This window comes from Lissotriton helveticus, chromosome 1_2 (assembly GCF_964261635.1).
Source record: "Lissotriton helveticus chromosome 1_2, aLisHel1.1, whole genome shotgun sequence".
In the NCBI taxonomy this organism is placed as follows: domain Eukaryota; kingdom Metazoa; phylum Chordata; class Amphibia; order Caudata; family Salamandridae; genus Lissotriton; species Lissotriton helveticus.
In genome coordinates, this window is record NC_136058.1 from 180200771 (window position 1) to 180218655 (window position 17885).

The 17885-nt window shown below is 49.0% G+C and overlaps 1 protein-coding gene across 1 annotated transcript in view; it reads left to right on the top strand.

Annotated features, from left to right (window-relative positions):
- NRDC (nardilysin convertase) overlaps positions 1–17885 on the top strand; it is a 2150332-nt gene that overhangs the window by 1306071 nt on the left and 826376 nt on the right. The window lies entirely within an intron of this gene.

Sequence of the window (17885 nt, forward strand, 5' to 3'; positions counted from 1 at the left end):
AATCCTTAGGCCTAATTTCCGAATAGAGATATGTTTTTCTCTCAGCAGGCTTAAGACAACATGCACAGATTCTTAAATTCATTTCTTTGCTCTACTGATTACCATTGCATGGCTCTCAGTGCGAGTTAAGCATAGCCTAGGTTTTTGAGACCATGACACCACTTTTCGGCCTATTTCTGTTTTCTCTAGAGCTTCAAGACCTGCTTCTTGTGGATTTTCAGTGGATGGTGGTGCATTGCTTTAACCAGGCAAGAGCTCGGTCTAACTGGAATAATTGGAGAATTCCTTTGCATAGGTTTAGCTGGTAGTTTGCGCTGTTCATCTCAGGGTTACCTTGCAAAGGCAAGTCAACTCTGAAACACAGTATGCCTCAAGATGGACTACTGGTCCCAGAAACCAGCCTTGCCTGCAGGAGGAGGTGGAAAGCAAGCCTTTGTGATGCCGCCAGTGCCAAATAGCACTGTTCTTCACCCCCGGTGTGGGACGCCTACAGAGGGACTACTGGTCCCAAGCCAGCCTTGCCTGCAGGAGGAGAGGGTAAATCAATTCCTCATGATGCCGCCAGTGCTATATATTGAAATTATTCATCCCAGGCGTGAAGTCTTTGACAAGGGGGGCCCGGTCTGTGCCCGTCAGCAACTGGCAGAGTCTGAGCTAAGCCACTCCTCTTTCATCTTTTATCTGGTTTCAATCATGGGTAAGCGTAACCACATGTAACCGTGAAATTGACACGCCCAAGGCTCCACTACATGTGCTTCAATCATCTCATACCTTACATCAACATTGGGAGCCTTATCTGAGGAGATCCAGAGTGAGAAGTAGAACCTGGGCCTAGAAATGGATAAAGCTTCGCTCATCATCAATGAACAATTTGTGAGAGTGGTGTTGGAGGGGTGAATGTATGACATTGCGTAGTCCGATGTACAGGGAGGCCTGACAAATGACGAGAACATTTCTCGACGAAAGCCACTCTGGCGGAGGACAATTTTGTAATTGTTTCCCTATCCCCTGAGAGGGGGTTTCCTGCAAAAAAAAGGGCCCCTAAAGCTAGGCCTAACTCTGGGGGATTAGCTTCAGGAACCAACAAGCCCACTGTGGATGGGAGCCCTCCAGCCATCGACACTTACTAGTACTTGACCCTACCGTTGCAACTTTGTTGGGCACCACTTTTAAGCATTAGTAGAGCCCATGTTTAATGTTTAATATGAAAAGGTGGTGAAGTTTGTACAGAGTACAATGGAGGGGCTGAAGGTGATGTTGGTTGCTATGAAAACTGCAGTTGATCTGAATGTTTAGTTAACTGAGAAACAGAATAGAGTGTTCGAGGCATATGAGCTGTAGATTCTACACTTTGCATTAGATCGCCACCTGGTGTTGGGCTCAGATGATTGCATGTTGTTATCGCTTGGAAGAAGTCTTTTGTAGTCACGAGATAGGTGACTCCTCCCTTTGACGATAGTGCGCATGGTCATCGGCTCCATCCTTGGATTGTTTTTTTCCGCCACTGGGTTCGTATCAAATTTTTCCACTCCGGTTCGAAATCTACTTTTCAAGTACTTCGACACGTAAAAACATCGACTCTGTCAGCTCGATTCAGGTCGTCGACGCGAACCGTTGGGCCTATCCATGTCGTGATGCCTACACCTCATGGAAAGGACGCCATTCAAAAGATGCCCCGAGTGTGGAGCAAAGTTTCCACACAGTGACCACCACAAGGTCTGTAACCTGTGCTTATCGCCAGAACACGAGTCCAGCAGTACAGCCTGTGCGTCCTTTCGATCCAAGAAAACCATTCGAGATCCGAGGGTCTGTCGACACGACATGCAGAGATCAGCTCCGGAACCGGTAGAGGTTCTGCTCGTTTCCGAAGAATATTCCGATGATCTCTGTAGGAGAGTGGGGTCTGCAATCCCATGGCCACCCCAGATTTTTGTTTTTTGCTTCACTGGTTTACGACTTTCCCTGGCTGTGGGCCTGCTAATCAGACCCACAGCCTAGCTGTTCTCTCTCTAAATTACAACCATGTACCCTAGGTGCATTTACCAATTGGTACTGGGCCACCTTATCAGTCCCTGTACAGTATACCTTAGGTATCCAGGGCATAGGTGTACCCAGGGCCTACCAGGGGCTGCAGCATGTATTATGCCACCCCTGGCTGGCCATCCAAAACAGACACAACTGGCTGCACGACAGCTGGGGCAAGGTGGTGTAATCACCCTTTGCTTTAGATATAGTTCCCTATATCTAACCCTAAAAATGGACACATATATTCCTATCAGTCACTCCTGTGGAAGGCCTTATCAATCCTGAAGGCAGAGGGCTTGGAATTATGTGAGACGGTGCTCTGGCATGAGCTGAGCTCGTTTGCAGCTTGCGGAACCAAGTCCTAATAGCTGTTCCATGATAACGCTATACCATATACTCTTAAGTGCATTATAATCCTCGCGGTTAAATGCTAACTCTGGTATAACATTATCAAAACATGTCGCGTAAGGTGTCATATGAATTGGAATACTACCCCCTCGCCAATTCTGGCGACGGGGGTAGCATTCCACCCTTCTAGAGGGACACGACATGTGTGTAACTGTGAACCCCGGTTAAAGTTAACTCGAGCCTCAGCATCACAAGATGGATGCTGCCACCACAGACACAAGTCTGACCTCCTGCTGCCGGGAGTCCTTCCAGCGAGGGAGGCTCAGACAAAGGGTTTCCTGCCTTGGGAGGTGCTAGCACCACCCCAGACAGGATTTTGTGTATTAGGTAGGCCAAGGCTGAAAGGAATGAGACATGCCTGGGGCACACAAGGTGCCCTGTGCATACACCAGTTCCAACCAGTTGCTGGGGCACTCCAGCCCCAGCTCTGGCGGGAAACCGGACAAAGGATAGGGGGTGTAACCAACCCCCTTCCTGGTCCCACCCAGGGGAGGGACCTAGTCGTAGTGCAGCCCCCTTTAGCTGAATAAAGGTAGGAGCTGGTCCCATTCCCAGTTAGATTAATCTTGACAACTTCCACGAAGAAACTCTTGACCTTCGACCTCCTGAACATCAGAAGACTGAAGAATCTCCCCTATGGTCAGGGAGTGACCATCCTGCTTCGCAGGCACCATCAAGCTCCTGTGCGGTTTGCTGTAAAGTCCTTCCAGCCCGGAATCCGACCATCCAGCTTGACAAGACCCGGACCTCCAGACCCCTCTGACCTCTACCCACATCCACAGCACAGCTGGGACCCGTGGGTGCGACTAGCAACGTGGAGACGGCCATCTTGAAGAAACCTGCACAGCGCTTCCAGCACGACCCCCGAGAGTTCCTCGAGTGAGTGCATTGGGGACTGAGAAGCCCCACACCGACGCAGCTCCTGCTCCAAAGACCAGCCCCCCAGCATCCCCGTGATCTGCGTGGGGCCCCTTTTGCTTGGTTGCTGCTTTCCTGTTGTCTGGTCACTTGCCGGCTGGCTTGTGACCTCTGAGACGACGACCCGAAGATTTCAACACTGCTAGTCTGGTCCCCCAGACTGGCCCTTGCTTCCTTGCAAAAGAGAAGCACCCCGGACCCTCCTGGTCCACACCAGACGCCATCTTTGTTCCACCGCGTGGCTTGCATTAGCCAAGGCCTGTTGTCCAGATCGACGATCCGACACCGCCAACAGCAGCAGACTACGTGGGACAGCTCGTGCCTCCAGCCTGGTCGTGAAGAACAGCTCCTGGTCCGTGCAGCTACAGAGAGAAGCGACCCTTCCTTCACCTGAACGCGGTGACAGCATCTGGTTCCCTCCTGGTTCCAGCATCATCACTGGCTAGTGACCAAGACTCTGTCCCCTTCCTTTTCAGGACTTACTTCTTCCCAGTTCCATCCTTCGAACCACCGGACTCCTCCATCTGGCTGCCTGCCAGCAACTCTTTGTTTCAGGCATCACCGGGATCAACGCAGCAAACCCGACACCACTTCAGCCCTATGCACCCGCAGCCTGTGGGTTAGGTAACTAAAGCTTCTAGGTGCTGAAGTCAGTGTTCACTATCCTAGTGTCCAGGTCCACTGTTGTTTTCCCTCCATCCAGCCGGGTTCGTCCGGAATCCGTAACTTTCTAAATTGTAAGATCCATAGACGTTGGTACGCATCCCGCGTGAGAGTCCCCACTCTGCACGTGAGTCCCGTGGGCCTCCTGCTCCTTACTTACCTAGTTCGTAGTGTAGTCCCACCGATCCTCCAGCCTCTGGATCTCCTTACAGTACTTTCCTTCCTCGCATTCCATTGTTTTGAGTATATGGTTTGTCGTGCCCCTAAGGCACTCGTGTAAATATTGTGCGAACTCTTATTTCTTTTGTAGTATTGTCATGTGCTTAGCCCTCTGACCTCATAAAGAGTTCAGAGGTGTATGTTAGTTATTAAATATCCTTTTATTTTCATAACAACCTGTGTGGTGTCCTTTCATCTGGTATTCAAGGGGTTATATTGTGGTAAAACAGCTGGCTTCACATGCCAAAAGAGTTTAGCCTAAGACTGCTTTTGTCCACGCTACTAGGATAGCTGGTCTATAAGGTTGACTTACAACCAATCACCATAAGGGGTTGTTTGGACTGATACAAGGTGATCACTAGAATTAGTGAGCATCATATATCAGGCCAACTTCTCACAATCTCCAAATCGTCGTAGCAGAGGCAGATGACCGAGATCGGGTCAGCGCGTGAGAACTACTGCCCCTGCCACATACACAGCACCCAAATCGAAGGCAAAGGTCAACACTCCGCCTCCGGGGCCCAGTCGCGACCGAAAAACCACTTCGAAAGCCGCGCCATCGAGCCCGGCTCCGAAGAAAATAATCAAGCCTTTAGGTAGCTCCGTACCGAGAAAGCCGCACGTGCCGATCCCACCACCTCCCTCGGCACCGAAACCGAAAGAAGTCTTTGGTCCGAAACCATCGACTTCTAAGGACAAACCTATGAAGCCAGCGTCCGACGCCTCGAAACCGATGACACCAGCTTCCGCTCCGAAGCCCTCATCTTCGGTACCGAAACCTACAATGCCTGATTCCGATGCGCTCAAGCCCTCGAAGCAGCCTACGACTCCGAAAACAACACCTTCGGTGCCGAAATCTACGCCAAAGGACACAGTAACAACTCCTAAGTCTAAAGACAAACAGCAACCACGCTCGGAACCAAAAAAAATCGGCACCGGCAAAGGTTCCGCAAGGAGAAGAACTTTTTCAACCTGATCCTCTACAAAAGAAGATCTACATTGACCCAAAAACAGGTGCTGTATCCACTACACCACACAGGAAGAGGAAGTCAGACACAGCACCTACACCTGTAGTGCCTGTCAAGAAGAAGGACTCTGCCACATCTCCTATGCACCCTTCTTCTCCTATACTTCCTTCTACTTCATCTCCTGTTCCTCTTACCAATTCACCTCAAATTTCTCCTGAACACTCTCCTCTTCATTCTTCACATTCACCTCAAAATGATGATGAGTATAGTCTAGGGGGAGGGGTAGACCCATATGAGCCTTTCCCACACTCTATTGACGATCCAGACTGGGAGTACCCAAACCCACAAGATGTGCCAGATATTCCTGACCCACAGTCATATCCATCAAAACCTTCTCACCCAGAAGATATTAGTTTTGGGCACTTGTTAAACAGGGCTGCCATTTACCATGGAGTCACTATGCATTCAGATGAGGCTGAGGAAGATTTTTTGTCAGATACATTTGAACAATCGCAAAGGTCTGTTCAAATTCTTCCTATGATTAAAGTGGTCATCAAACATGCTCCAGAGGTATTTAAAGATCCTGTTCTTGCTAGTATTCTAAACCCTAGAACTGAGAAAAGATACAGGCCTGCTCCTGGGGATCCAGCCTACATTAAGGGACAACTACTCTTAGATTCATTAGTTGTTTCAAATGCTAGAAAGAGGGCAAACTCAGACGTCAGGTGAAGCACCTCCACATGATAAAGAATCTAAGGTGATAGATGCTTCAGGCAAGAGAATAACTGCACATGGCGTATAGCTAACAGACAAGCCCTCCTTGCAAGATACAACAGGGCTCATTATGACCAGTTAGAAAAACTACTACAACATCTCCCTGAACAAAATAAGGCGCAGGCAAACAACTTTATACAAGAAGGCAAGTTAATTTCAAATGCCTCAATCAAGTGTGCACTTGATGTAGCAGACACTGCATCTAGAGCTGTAAACACTAGTGTCCTACTAAGACGTCATGCGTGGCTACGCATTTCAGGATTTAAGCAGGAAGTGCAAACTACCATCTTAAATCAGCCATTTAACCAACATCAATTGTTTGGACCAGAGGTAGATATAGCACTTGAGAAAATGAAAAAAAGATACAGATACAGCCAAATCTATGGGAGCTTTGCAGTCCACACAAACTAGAGGCTCCTTTCATCGCTCCTTATATAGAGGAGGCTCCAAGCAAACTGGAGCAGACAATACAGCTTCCGTCAAGTCCAATACACAAACATCCTCTAGCAAAGGATATTTTAGAGGAGGATATAGAGGCAACAACAACAAGGGAAGAGGTCAGGGTAACGACAGTTATCGAACCTCTTCCACCACAAAACAGTGACTTCCCTCGGCTACCCCAACAGCATTCCAATCCTGTGGGGGGCAGATTAACACAGTTCCTACCTGTCTGGAATTCCATCACAACAGACAGGTGGGTAAGACAAATTATACAGTATGGCTACTGCCTCGAACTTACAGCTACCCCTCCACACATACCACACAGGCAACGTCCAATATCTGCAGAACACCTTACTCTGCTCAAACAAGAAGTCCTATCACTTCTTCAAAAGGACACAATAGAAATAGTTCCTTTACAACATCAAGGAACAGGGGTTTACTCGCTGTATTTTCTAATACCCAAAAAGGACATGACACTAAGACCAATTCTCGACCTCAGGCCCCTCAATCATTATATACAATCAGATCATTTTTATATGATCACTTTACAATACGTGCTCCCATTGCTGCAACAGGGCGATTTCCTTACAACACTAGATCTAAAGGACGCCTACTTTCACATTCCTATACATCCTTCTCACTGGAAGTATCTAAGGTTTGTATTGGAAGGACAGCAGTATCAATTCAAAGTCCTTCCATTCTCACAGTGCCTAGCAGTAGTAGCAGCACATCTCCGAAGACAACAAATACATGTCTTCCCTTATCTAGACGATTGGCTCATAAAAACCAAGTCATTCAATCAGTGTGTCCAACACACACATCAGACAATTCAAACATTGCACAACTTAGGGGGTCACAATCAACTACACCAAGTCGCACCTACAGCCCTCTCATGTACATCAGTATTTAGGGGCTACAATAAACACATCTACAGCTCCAGCGTATCCCAGTCCAGCAAGGACACAGAGCATTCAAGCCTTAGTCAAAAAGTTCCAACATCAACACTCTCTCCAAGCCAGAGTGTTCATGAGACTAATAGGCATGATGGCATCTTGCATCTTCATTGTACCATATGTAAGACTGCAGATGCGTCCGTTACAGGAATGTCTAGCACAACAGTGGAATCAGGCTCAAGGGCAACTAACAGACCTGGTGTTGGTAGACAGCCGCACACATCGCTCTCTGCAGTGGTGGAACACCAAAACATGACAAAGGGGCGGCCGTTCCTCGTACCTATTCCACAAATAGTACTCACAGCAGACGCATATCTCACAGGATGGGGAGCCCATCTCCTACATCATACAGCAAAGATCGTTCCATATCAATCATCTAGAGCTCCTAGCAATATTCTTAGCACTCAAAACATTACAAGTACAAAACAAAGCTGTCTTAATCCGGACGGACAACATGACAGCTATGTACTATATACAAAAACAGGGTGGGACACACTCTCTACAGCTGTCCCAGCTTGCACAGAACATTTGGAGATAGGCCATTCCACAAAACATATATCTGCTAGCAGAGCACCTTCCAGGTGTTCACAATCAGATAGCAGATCTTAGGGGTCGGGAGACACAACAAATTCACGAATGGGAACTACATCCGCAAGTTCTTCAACCATTCTTTCACAGGTGGGGCCATCCAGACATAGATCTGTTCGCCAAACACGAAAACGCAAAATGCCCAACCTTCTCCGCCAGGTTTCCACACCCGCTGTCCAAGGGCAATGCGATATGGATGAACTGGTCAGGCAGATTTGCGTACGCTTTGCCGCCACTACCACTAATAGTGCGCAAGCTACGACAACAGTCGCTCAAACTGATTTTAATAGCTCCCACATGGGCACGTGGTATACAACTCTGCTAGAACTATCCCTAGTTCCACACCAAAAACTACGTCTCACACCATCCCTGCTAACGCTAAACCATGGCGACATCAGACATCCAGACCCAAATCAACTGAATCTGGCAATCTGGCTCCTGAAGTCTTAGAGTTTGGTTATCGTAACCTACCACCAGAATGTATGAACATGATTAAAGAGGCCAGGAGACCTACTACTAGAGCTTGCTATGCTGCTAAATGGAAGAGATTTGCCATTTACTGCAACAATAACCAAATTGATCCCCTGGATGCTTCTATCATTTGCTACCTTCTATATTTACAAAGATGTAATTTGGCATATTCATCTATACGCCTACATCTTGCAGCAATTGCAGCATATGTACAAAACAGATAACATCTGTCTCTTTTTAGAGTGCCTGCTATTAAAGCATTTATGGAAGGATTAAAAAGAATCATTCCCCCAGATAACCGCCCTCTCCAGTGTGGAACCTAAACGTTGTTCTTACAAGGCTCATGGGACCACCTTTTGAACTTCTACACAAATGTGAATTGCAATTCCTCACATGGAAAACCGCTTTCCTTATTGCTATTACCTCTCTTAGGAGGGTAAGTAAGATGCAGGCTTTCACTATACAAGAACCATCCTTACAATTACACCGTAATAAGGTGGTTCTAAGAACTAATCCTAAATTCCTTCCAAAAGTCATTACTCCTTTTCATTTAAACCAATCTGTAGAGTTACCTGTGTTTTTCCAAAACCCTGACTCTGTAGCAGAAAGAGCTCTACACACACTAGACATTAAAAGAGCTCTTCTCTATTAAATAGATAGGACCAAATCTTTTCGTAAAACAAAGCAATTTTTGGTATCTTTTTCTCCACCACATAAAGGCAACCCCATCTCTAAAGCTGGAATTGCAAGGTGGATTGTAAAATGTATAGAAATATGCTATCAAAAAGCAAAATGTACATTAACAGTTCCTCCTAGAGCACACTCCACACGCAAACTAGGAGCCTCTATGGATTTCTTAGGGAACATCCCCCTAGAAGACATATGCAAGGCAGTAAAATGGTCTACAACACACACCTTCACTAAACACTACTGTGTTGATGTGCAAGCCAAGCAGCAAGCTGCAGTAGGCCAAGCTGTTCTAAAAACTCTCTTTCAAACTAATGCAACAGATACAGGTGACCACCGCTAGGGGAGACACTGCTGCACAATCGATGCGAAGTGTAGAATCTGCAGCTCATATGCCTCGAACGGAAAATGCTACTTACCAGTATGCATCTGTTCCTGGCCTGTAGAGTTGCAGAGTTGTACACGCCCTCCCGCCTCCCTGGGACCTGTATGTGTTCCAGTTTTATCTTAATTAGATACACACACATGGACATCCTTTCTTTACTTCTACTAACTCCATCATTTCCCATCATGGCGAAAAACAATCTAAGGATGGAGCCGATGACCATGTGCACTATCGTCCAAGGGAGGAATCACCTATCTCGTGACTACAAAAGACTTCTTCCAAGACGACAACAACATGCAATCATCCGAGCCCAACACCAGGTGGCGATCTAATGCAAAGTGTAGTACTCTGCAGCTCTACATGCGAAGAACAGATGCATACTGGTAAGTAGCATTTTCCTTTTTGCCAATAACTCATTGACTCCCATCCCTACCCCCTACCCCCCTGAGATCACAATGCCTGCATCTATAATTCCGTCCCTGTCAGGTATAGTTCTACCGGCCAAAACCCTGATAAGGCTTTGGGAGCATCTCATCGAGCTAGCATTCTGCCAAAGATGCGCCATGATACTTTATCCCACTGTTCCATATCAGGCGGGACAGTACCTCCTCCTCTCCAGATTTTGTTGCCTATTAGGGCTCCTCCTTCCAATAGAAACCCACAAAGGTCGGGTACATTTTCCCCTCCTGAATTTGGTCAATGGGCACCCCTTTAGACCCCTTTAGTGGGCCCCCTAACCACCCATCACCCACCCCAAAGCAACACCACTGGTAGCTGTACTGGTGGGTGTTCCCCTGTTAAGAGAGCAGAAAACAGAATCCATCTCTAAGCTTATTTGTAAAGCCAAATTTTGGTGCAACAATGGGGTGGAGACAAAGGTTTCCTCACATATCATCATGGCTACATGGGTGGGTTGGGTCGGTACAAGCAGGAAAACGGAAGAGGGGGATTGTATTGTTCTCAATTTTGAATTAAACGATATAGCAGATAGCCTGTTTGACAAGGGGCTTAACGTACACCCTGGAGATATCAGAGAGTTGCTGCTTGTTTTATTCTTCCCCCTGTGAGTTTTGATCGCACAAAGACCGGCTAGATTTCCTCTGAGAGGGCCATTAGCTCAGGAGGGTGGGATTCCGGGTGCCCCATCTAGCTCCCTAATAGATTTCAATCACTAAGCCACTTAGATACTAATAATTGACTGAGCTCCGATTCTATCCAATTACCACAGAATAGGGATTATAAGGTGCCTGAAAGACCCCCCATTTTGACTAATTTAGAACCTAAGACAGAATCCCAATTGAATGTACTCCCCTGAAACATTGCAGGGTCAAGTAATAAAAAATGATGAGGTGGCTTAACATTTTACTAGACCAGAACATAGTGTGTCTGTGTGTCTTGAAGAAAGTTGGGATACGAATTAAACGTTCTTTTTGCACAGATTTACCTCTCACTTCGAGCCTGCCCTACCCTCTCAGTAGGCAGGGCCAAAGGGGGTTTTGCTCACTCTAATTTTCCTTAAGATCACGTGTACCCCACAGAAGCTTGATACAGGCTCAATGCCCTCCTAGTGGTTCAATTTGTTTTAAAAAATGTGCCATACCTACTTATCGTAAGTACCGTATGTGAGGATTGAACTGCGAGGCTTGTCAGCACCTTAAACCGAAGTCCCGGCGGAAGCGCCGGATGAAATTGCTGTCAGCCCGCTTGTCCAAGTCGGTGTCGCCCCAGCTTCCGTCTCCTACCTCGGAGGCAAGGAACCGCCAATTAAGTCTGCGGCATCGCCCCGCGCCATGGCTCCAAGGGTGTCGCTCGCCAGCTGGTATGTCCTGTAGTTTGGCTCCGACATCTTGTCCTCGTTCGACGGAGGGCACAGGTTCCCCTTGGGACGTGCGCTCCCGCCAGTTGCCACCCAATCCGCCATTTCCCGGCGTCGGGGCGACTAGGGCCAAAATGACTGCCTACGCTGCGGCTCTGCAGGCTTCTTTGGCTCCTCCTCCTGAGACGTCTGCGGATCCCTTGCCTCACGCGGGACCTTCCGCGGAGTCACTGACGGCTTCGACCCCGGTACCGAAAGTTTTAGCTTCAGGTTGTAGAAGGGTGGTGTTGTCGAGGGGTAGTCCTTCGGGGCTATGCTCTTCGACCCGAGGCTGCCTCGCTGCACATCCCTACGGGGCTCCCTGTGGCGTCGCAGGAGGTCGCCAGGACTCAGGGCTTGTCCCAGAGTCCCCCTCAGCCCTCTGAGCAGGCGGCTGCCTCTCCAGAGGCCGAACCTGCATCATTTTGCCACCTGAGGCTTTCCTCCCAGTCTCTGGTGGTGTCGAGGCCGGGGCTTGGGGTGCTTTCCCGAGTCCCTCTCGGTCCTCTCTGCGCGTGGCTGCCCAGAGTGAGGTCAAGGCAGCGCCTTTTTGGCGCCGTTCCTTAGCCGCACCGGCTCCGACCCTGCCCCAGTCTCCTGGGTAGCACGTGGTGGAGGAGGTCAACTCGGCGCCGCCGATGCCCACTCCGGCACCTGTGGCGGATTCCACGGCGTCGTGCCGGCGTCTGGTCCGTGATTTGTCTTTTGAGGAGGTCCCCTACTCTCCGGAGGTCTGTCATCTGCTGGTTTCTTCCTCTCTGGAGACAGGGCGCCGCATTGTTGCCTTTTCACCAGCATCTGGTGGCCGGTAGCTGTTCCTTCCTTTTGAAGCGTCACTCTTCAATTCTCTTCTAGGGGCTTGAGGGCGTCCTGCCACGGGTGTTCCGGTGCCTCAGCCACTTCTGCATCACTACCGTCCTGCTCCGCACAACCCTCTCTGCCTTTCCTTCCGCCCTTCTACTAAAGGCTTTCTTCTGTGGACAGCTTTTCCGTCCCTACCTGTGGTGGTATTTCCTCCTTCTCTGGAGGCCCAGTGGTTGGATTCATGAGGGCGCAACATCTTCGCCTCATCCAGTGCTGCCTTGCGGGCGCTCAACACTCTTTGTGTATTGACCAGGGCTACCTCCAGCCTGTGGGATTCTGTGGAGTCCCTTCTTTCTCAGCATTCCCATGAGGGTGCCCGTGCTGATCTACGGCAACATGTCTAAGATGGTCGGGAGTTGGCTGCGTTTATTCCTTGCGGGACTCTGTCCGCCTCCCCCTCCATAGGCTGGCTGTTGTTCTTTTGGGCTTGATGGGAGACGTTATCCCACTTGCTCCTAGAATCTGATGTTTTGAGTGGGCCGTTTATATATTCTGTGTGGTTTGATGTGCCTTCGAGGTCCCTTGGTTGGCCCCTTTCTTCTGTTGGCTGCTGGTTCAGCCCCCTTTTGACAAGTGTGTATTTTGTGGCTGATTACTAAGCCGTCTGTGGCTCCTGTCGCAGGTTTTCTGTTCTTGTTCTCTGATGCAGGATTTTCTCCCCAACAGTGGTTCCCATGTTTACTTTGGGATGTGTCATACCCTAAGTGGGGTACTTGTAACTATTGTATAGCTTTGTCTTAAGCTGGGTGGGTGTGGACTCCCTTTTGAGGTTCCTCACCCCTCTTGATGTCGCTGTATTCTGCTGGTGCGGGTTCTTCATCCCTGTCTGGGCGTAGCTTGCGCTGCTCCAAGTTCTGTCATTCTCAGTATCTGCTGTGTCGCTAGACCAGCATTGGCAGGCCGTCTGAGGCGTTGTGCTGTGGTGTTTCCACCCTTTTTTGGTCTGGCGTTTCGGCCTGGTCCTCTGTCTGGTGTTCCAGTGGGAGTATTTTTTCTTGTATTCTGGTTGACGGCTTAGGTTCGTCCTCCGCATTCTTCCTCTTCTTTCCTGGCTGGTCTCGCTTCTCTCCGTGGGTCGTTCTGGATTTCCCTGACCTTGCTTTCGTCTTGAACTCTGCTTGGTCTGGGTGCTCGGCTTTGTGGTGCTTGCCAACGGGCGGCTGTCCCCGCTTGCTCTTTCTGGTCCACGGCTGAGGGTACTGGCGTGGGTCCTTGGGCTTTACCTCCTGTTCTGCTGGAGACTTGCGCGACTTTGTCTTTAATATCCCGCCTGCCTTATTGGCTGTGGGGTCGTTCAGCCTTGTCCGTCGTCTCACGGCTGTGGCCGGTTGAGCGGTCCCCTTCACTGTGTGTGTGTGTTCTGGTGGAGGGATTTGCCTCAGTTTCTACCTCTTCTCCTTGGAGTGTTGGGTGATTCTTTCTTCCTCTGCCATTGTCTGTCCCTCCAGGGCTTTCTGGCAGATGTACCTTGTACCTTGAATGGGCTTGGGGTCTCATGGCCTCCCTTCACCTCGTTCTTGCTTCCTTCTGCTTGGGGAGGGGATGGACCTTCCTTCCGGTTCCAATGACACGCTGGTAGGGCTCTCTCTCAGACCCTCCTCCCCTCTGGGTATGGCTAGGGTATCTATTCTACGTTAAGGAATCTGCGGCTAGTAGTCTCTATCGGATGTACGAGTTACTTACCTTCTGTAATGATGTATCTGGTAGAGACTATTCTAGCCGCAGATTCCTTCACGACCCGCCCTTCCTCCCCGTTCTGCGAGGACCCTTAGCTTGGTCTTCTGCACTCGCCTGCCTCTGGGCGATTTGTCTTCTGTGAGTGCCCTCTTTCACTTCCTCCCTAGCAGGATGCTTGTTTTGCTTGTTTGTATCCACTCCTTCCTTTCTGGTCATTGATCAGTGGGTTCGTGTGTACTTCTGCATCCCTACACCCTGGTGTTTCCAGTGTGGGGCCTACTCATTCTTTTCTCCCTTTTTCCTTGCTTGCAGTTTCTGACTCGTGCTATCTTCTGAGTTGGGGTCTTTTGGCTGTGCCTCAACCCTTAGTCCTTTTTAAGGGATGTGACTCTCCTTGGGGTAATTTGTTGTTATCCAGTTTTGGGGTATCTTTCATAGATTCACATGCTTAGAATCATCCCCGCCGACGAAGTAGGAGTCTCGCGGAACAATAAAACATATACATTATAGTCATAACACTATTACACAATAGCCTACTATGGACCGCCAAGTCACTACATTAGCCTATCTTAGTCTTTTTGTAAAAAGAACCGAACTTGGAACCCAGCCAATCAGGCTGCCGCACCCTCTTAGAACCTTCCACAGAGAGGCAAACCCTCAGATTTTCTACCGCACCTCGTGTGACATATGTCTCCCTGAGCTCTGCTTAGTTTTCTTTACCTTAGCTACCTTTGTGAGTAAATGTCTGACTCTTCAAAGAAAAGCTTATTTTTGCCTTGCTCTTCATGTGGGAAGAAAAGATTACATTTTGAAGATCTACATAAAGAATGTATATATTGTCTTTATCCAGCTCACAAGGTCAAGGACTGCAGGATCTGTAGAACCTTCCCTGCCAAGACCTTGAAGGACAGAGAAGGAAGACTTTTGGTTTGGCTGCAAAAACTGAAAGCTACATCGGATGTTGTTTCTGGAGATTAAGGCAGTGTAAGTCCTCAGGAGGCCACCCCTCAGGCCAAAAAGAGGGATAGATCTGGATATCCCCCTGAGAGACAGAGTAAGACCCTGAAGAAATCTCACTCCAAGACTGGTCACTCTTCCTCTAAAAAAGAGAAGGTTTCTTTCTCTTCAGAGGTAAAATTGGGAGAAAATTCGAAGATTTCACAAAAAACGTCCTCAAAACAACAGAAATCCCTTTCTGAGCCCCCGTCGACATCGAAAAGTGCTCAGTCAACGATGAAATCTCCTCAGAAGGTGAGTGATTCGTGGACGAAGAAAGTCCCATCTGATTATCCCATCTGATTATTTCATCACCGTCGACAATGGCAATTTTGTCGATGCCTACTTCGTCGTCTATTAGATCCATGCCGTTGACGATGCCACCGCCTTCGACGACGATACAACTACCGTCGACGAGCCCACCGTCGACGGCGATTCTACTTTCGTTGACGAGCCCACCGTCGACGACGGCAGTGATGACGACGACATTGTTGATGATGGTTTTTCCGTCGACGACCTCAATGATTACAATGTCAACGGTTTCTTCTAAAATGGCTATTTCTAGTGATACTGACTCACCGTCCATGTACATTTCGTCAGTGCTGAAGCGTAAAAGACCTACATCTTTGCAGATTACGGCAGTGTTACACATCAAAATTGTCATCTTCAAGGCATTTTTATCAGGACGTTTCCCATATCTCACCTTTAACTCCTAGTCACTATCTGGAGGAGTTAGATGATGAAGGACCTTTAGGCCCAGCACATAATCCTTCTCAGCTCCGGATTAAATATCAGGAGGATGACTACAATGAGGAATATTATGAGCCCTGTGAATCTCTACGAGGCCCTCAGGAGTCATTTCATCAGGAACCTGTGGTTCAAATGTCTGTGGCTTTGATGCAAGATTTGACTGCTATGCTGAGGGATTATAATACACATTTCCCACCAGCACCGGTTCCATACCAACCTACTACGCCTACGGTTTTGGAGGCTGCGGGTCCTGCTGCCCCTATAACAGTGCCTCAAGATGTAGTGCCTACTCATTTCACTCAAGATGATGATGGCGACACCATGGCCGAAGAGGGAGAGATACCAAACTCGCCCACAACTGTGGATGAATGGGATGAATACTTAATTCCTACGCCATCCTCGGAAGTCCCTCAGACGGTTGATTGCCCTCCTGAGGATATTGGAGGTTTTCACGCAATTATGGAAAGGGCTGCAACCAGGTTTCATCTTCCTGTATCGGTAAATAAAACCATGTTTTCTTTATGATTTTAAGGACCAAAGTAGGAAATCGGTTTGTTCAATTCCTATAATCGATCACATTTGGGAAGAAGGAATCGATGAAAAGTATAAAGCCCCGGATGATGCTCCTGCTTGCCTATCTGGATACCCTAGACCAGATTCTGTTATTTCCCAGGCGGCCCGAAGGAAGTCTCGAAATCCATCCATTCCTGTAACCGTGCCACCAGATAAGGATGGGAGACGCCTGGATAACATTGGTAAACGCTTCACCACCATAGCGGGTGCCACAAACTCTTTGGCGATTCTAGGCAGATATGACCGCCAACTATGGTCGGACATTTCCCCTTACCTTGAATACCTTCTGGAGGACAAGAAACAGGAAGCAAAGAAAATACTTTTTGAAGGTGAGAGGGCTGCGTCAGAGATTGACATCTCTATAGATCTAGCCTCCTTGGGTTTTCGCCAACTTGTCGGAGCAGCAACCCCTAGACGACAGGGTTGGTTGAAATCCACCAACTTTTGCCCAGAGATCCAAACGAAGATTCTGGACATACCATTTGACGGTGATTTATTATTCGGGAAACGCGTTGATGAGGCGTTACAAGAAATCAAGAAGGATACTGACACTGCCAGGGCACTTGGTATTTTAAAATATAGAAAGACTCCTTTTCGAGGAGCTAGAGGCAGAGGATCATATTCCTTTCATGGTGGATATCAAAAATACCAAAATCAGGGCAATCGAGGACGATATGGTTACCAGCAGCAGCAACAGCAGCAGTCCTATAGAAATCCCCCAATTGCCGCTTATAATTACAGAAAAGAAGAAGCCAACCTCAAGGCAGGGACTCTGCTTGAAAACAGTGACAATCTTTTAGCACCTGCAGCAGATCTGCCACACCTGGTTTACAAGATTCCGAATGTATCCCGACATCTCAAAAATTGGTAAAGAATAACCACAGACAAGTGGGTTTTGGATATTATCAAATTTGGTCACACCCTGGAATTTGTCAATTCCCCTCCTCTGGGGACGCTTTCCTGCCAGACCCTATCGACGGAGGCATTGTGGAACTGACGGCGTGGGTGTAACATACCCCTGTTTCTCGCCAGGACCGGCTCGACTTCTCGCCGCACCCGCTCCGCGGGTGCCGCTTCGAGTTGGTGTGAGGCAGCGGGCTCCAAGGCGGCTCCCAAGGCGGACCGGGTAAGAGGCTCAGCGGGGCTGCGAGCGTGCAGGGACTCCAGTGACCAGGAGTCCCTGCGAGACCGGGTCACAGCTGACGGTCCGCTCTCCCTGCTGGCCCGCCCCCCGCCCCCTGCACCTGGTAAAAGGAGCACTCTACCAGCTATCTTTGGGACGCTTTCCTGCCAGACCCTATCGACGGAGGCATTGTGGAACTGACGGCGTGGGTGTAACATACCCCTGTTTCTCGCCAGGACCGGCTCGACTTCTCGCCGCACCCGCTCCGCGGGTGCCGCTTCGAGTTGGTGTGAGGCAGCGGGCTCCAAGGCGGCTCCCAAGGCGGACCGGGTAAGAGGCTCAGCGGGGCTGCGAGCGTGCAGGGACTCCAGTGACCAGGAGTCCCCGCGAGACCGGGTCACAGCTGACGGTCCGCTCTCCCTGCTGGCCCGCCCCCCGCCCCCTGCACCTGGTAAAAGGAGCACTCTACCAGCTATCTTTGGGACGCTTTCCTGCCAGACCCTATCGACGGAGGCATTGTGGAACTGACGGCGTGGGTGTAACATAC